Source organism: Coptis chinensis, chromosome 2, assembly GCF_015680905.1.
Source record: "Coptis chinensis isolate HL-2020 chromosome 2, ASM1568090v1, whole genome shotgun sequence".
Lineage (NCBI taxonomy): Eukaryota > Viridiplantae > Streptophyta > Magnoliopsida > Ranunculales > Ranunculaceae > Coptis > Coptis chinensis.
Genome location: NC_141457.1, coordinates 51056596 through 51061002, shown reverse-complemented (window position 1 = coordinate 51061002; position 4407 = coordinate 51056596). Strand labels below are relative to the sequence as shown.

At 37.2% G+C, this 4407-nt stretch overlaps 1 non-coding gene across 1 annotated transcript; it reads left to right on the top strand.

Annotated features, from left to right (window-relative positions):
• The first annotated feature begins 347 nt into the window (after positions 1-347).
• LOC147516442 (small nucleolar RNA R71) lies at positions 348-454 on the top strand. Its single transcript, XR_015214612.1, has one exon. It is a non-coding gene; the product is annotated as a small nucleolar RNA R71 (small nucleolar RNA).
• The last annotated feature ends 3953 nt before the right edge of the window (positions 455-4407 follow it).

Genomic DNA, 4407 nt, shown 5'->3' with positions numbered 1-4407 from the left:
CCAACAGAAACTACATGGATTTGAATTTACATTCATGACGGGGATAGGCTTTTGTTGAACAGAAATGGCCTCTACCTTTTTTGTAAGTGATTCGATTAGAGTTTTAAGCTCAGATCGTGTTTAATTTCAAACATACCGGCGGCCTTAACTGTATTAGAAGAACTAGCAGAGCGGTGGATATCGTCACTACCCCCCAGTTGTTATTTCGCTTAGTTTGATCCTCTAAAAATTTATAAGCCTTTGAGGCTCCTTTACTTAGAAAACTACCCCCATTCATTATGTCTAGGACTTCTTTATGGTGGTGTAGAAGTCCTTTGAAAAAGGCACGAACTAACGTGTATTTCGCTAAGTAATGATGTGGACACTCTATAAGGAGATCGGTGAAACGATTCCAAGCCTCTAAAAATGATTCATGAGGATTTTGTCGAAAGAAATGAATCTTGGAAAGTATCTCATCCGTCTTTATGGGTGGGTAAAAATGTTCCATAAACAACTGAACAAGTTTAGCCCACGAGTCCACAGAATTAGGCGTTTGGGTAGTTAACTAAGACGCCGCCTTATTGGCTAAGGTGAAAGGGAATACCCTTAGTTTAATTTGTTCCGCACCAACCGTATGATGATGGAATGTTGTAAGGACTTGTTCAATCCTACGCATGTGTTGATAAGGTTTTTCATGGTCTAAACCATGAAAAACGGGTAACAAATTAAAAATATTTGGGGGGATTCGGAAATCCCCCACTGGGTTTGCTAGAACGATGCAAGATTTGGAGCTATCGCTCAAGGCTTTATAAAAGTCTGAGAGAGGAGTCTCCTTCGGGCGGGCATCAGGTCGCAGAGTATGTGGAATAGTAGCTAGAGGTGCAATGAGTGGTATACTAGATAGGCGTGCTTGTTGATGTTGCTGTGTAATTATGCTCGGTGTTTTTGTTCGACCAGATCTTAATCTCATACAAGGCTAAGACCAAACTTAGCTAATTACGTCAACACTCCAAACAATCCTGATATACTAGTATAAACCTCTAACAGGAGATGCGAGGTGTGGAAGAATGGAATACCTGATTGTGTCATTGCTTTGCTTATGAATAGTGTCTTGTTTACGCGTGTTCAGTGTATATAACTAGTTAGAACACTGAAAAACTTGAACAATCGAAGTTCGAATCAAACCTGTGGAAATTTGGCAAAAGTCATTTCGTGGCGATGCGTATCGCCAGAGCGGCGGTCCTTCCGTGTAACTCCAAGTTACAGTGTTTAGTATGGTCGCGACTCGAGATGGGGGCTGGTCGCTCAAGGTTCCAGCGATAAGCGAAAAGCGCCGCTTTAGGGCCGGGTCGCGGCCTCGCGTGTATTTTTTCGCTAAACTTTTCAATGCTGAAACGACAACCACAAGATGAATCAAACAAGGGTGGGTGGGTGAAATGGGACTTTAAGAAGAGTTGTTATACTACGAAAACAATGCGAAAGTGAAACTAAGATGGCGGGCGCCATTTGATAAAACATAAAATTGAATAGTTTACCTACTTAAATGAGCGATGAAACTCAAAACGTAAGTAAACTAAAACTATCTTATGAGCCTATATTTTATCAAAGATTCTACTCTCAATCCTATGAGATATAGTGGAGTAGATGATTCGTTCCACTCCTAGTCCTTCCAAGATGTTTGTGTTCTCTACGATAAGTAATCTACTCTAAGTCTAATGAGAGATTTACTTAAATGGCAACTAGACTACGATGCAACTACCCACAAGATGTAACTAGTCGACTATTAGAACAACTATCGAATGCTACGTTGATTCTATGATAAGGAGTTAGAGGGGATTGATTCCACCTTAACTCGACTTAACCCTACTAATCCATTTAATCGTAAGAATGAATTGAATTGCTTCGCAGAACAATCTGGTTACTCCTAATCCCTAATTACACATGACATTTCTACCAATTCATAACTAGCATGTGAACGATTACACCCATTCTCATGGTGAACTAATCATTTCTAGAGTGGAAAGGAAATTACGACGACTCTACGATAATCGGAATCAAGCTTTCATCAAGGCTTCTCAACCCCCTTAATGGAGGTTTAGCTGAGAATCATCACGCTATCATTCCCAATGGAATTCAAACAAGACATGATATAAAGATTGAAACTTTGCTTGTTTAAACTCAATTCAAAACTACTAATGCAATAATTTAATTTAACTAATAATGACAAATAATTAAATCTACCAATTGAAATTAAACAATTAATGGAAATGAAACTAGATTATGGAGAATAATATTTTATTAATATAATAAATAATAAAACAATGATTCAAATATTAAATTAATAATCTAACTAATCTAGGTCTAGCTATCTACGTAGTAAGGGAATTTAGATCTACACAATTGTAAATGACAAGAATCGAAATTGACAAACTAGCTATTTTATTAATCAAACTAATTAAGAATAATGATTCTAAAAGTTTAATCTAAAACAAGAATTTAATTTAAACTAAACTAAATTTTATTACATGAAAATTAGATCTATAATTATCTATAGTTTTAGGCCTAACTAACTACCATTAACAAAGAGTCAAGCTCTTGTTTTTATACTTTCAGATCCAAAAATCATGCATGGGCTTGGAGCCATGTTTTGGGCCAGAGAATCAGGCCCAAAACCCAATTCTTTCAGTCCAAAAAGGCCTCTTCAGCTGCAGTTGGCTTCAACAGACTTTACGTCCACTTTTGCTCCTCTTATTGGGTCAAGGCTTGGACCATTGGAAAGCTCTTTCCGAGCCGGTCATTTTGATATAAGGTAGGCCCCATTCTGAGATCTGAGTCCAAAGATACAGCCTTCGGAAGTTCTGCTGACTTTGTGCGCTGTTTCTGCCCGCGTTGACTTTTCAGCTTTTGACCGGGCTTTAGAAAGGCTTTGTCTTCTTGAATCTTGGCCTTTAATGACAGAACTCCTTAGTAACTGACCTTTGCTCCTTTATCTCACTAAAGTGGCATATTTATGCACATAATGGACTTTGAAGCCTGAAATGCATAAAAACACATAATCAGTGTTAACTCTTAATTATTACTCACATAATTGGTCTAAAAGTATGACTGTTACAGGGTTAAAACTATAGTTTTGGGCTCTTATTAGCTGGAATCTTCCCAAGCAGCGTAAATAGCCATCCTTTTTGTGTCAAAATACACGTATTAGGAATATGCGTCCTAAGTGGCATGTATCCTGCAAATGGTAGCAAAAGCTATAAGTTGTCTATTCATTAAGCATAAAAAGGGCATATTTAAAGCATTATAAAGGTAATAAAACTCACATTTGTGGACTAATCATGCACTATATAAGCTACTGACAATATTAAATAGTCTTCCGAGTATCCTATATTAGGTGCATGCAAAAAGTATCTTGCCAGACGATTTGCACAATACTTTTGCAATTTTAATGATTATAACTTGTGCAGTTGCTCAATTGTTGTGTGGTTAGTATTGTTGAGACATTTCTTATTGTGGTTGTAAATGAGGTGACTAAAACGGTGAAATTATCGTCTTCTTACTTTAAATGATCTTGAATTCAAAGTATCATTTATCGTAATTTTTTATGTGAATTTCGCGCAAGTAACAGATGGAATTTGTGGGAATAACGGGTGCCCCCTTTTTATTTGTATTTATTTGGGTTAGTATTTATTTTGGTAGTTGCAAGAGTTGGATTTTCGTACTTGTAAATGGTTCAGGGCTGTAAATGGTTACACTGACTTGTCCTTGCCAAGACTGATCTATGTATTCATATAAAAGTACAGTCAATACACGATACTAAATAGGGCACTAAATAATTACAGGCTTTCTCCTAAACGGACATGTCTGCAAACGAACATCATATATAGTGCCTTGAGCAACTTATAATGTGTCTTGCACACTTATATAGTGTTGACGAACCATTTCGATAGATAGTACTATTGCCATTTTCTAGAATCTAACTTGTGCATTCTAAGCGGACCGTAAATAAGGCAATAATCCCATACATAATTGTTGGGTTCAGTTGGGTATAGGATTGCCATCGTTTAGGACCTTCCCAGAGAGAGTCTTTTAATTGACTATCGTCCCAGGAAGGCTTTAATGGCTATTGCTCTATTACTTGATCAACAGTTGAGATTAAGATCCTGAGGTTGGACGGCCTAAGATAGCCTTGTGAAATAGCTTTCTTATAAGATATGGTTTGTGCCCTAGTTCCCCAATACCCATATTCTTAACTATAATCGTTCACTTTCTCGATGTCAACTTCGTCAGTGTTGTCTCGTTCCCCAATTGGGTTGGTGAATTTACTCGAAGACATACTAACTACGATCAATAGGATAAAAAAGCAAGTGAATCCGTCAGCAATGAAGGAGGTTGATATTCTCTTTGGGAAAATGGATAATTTTATTATTG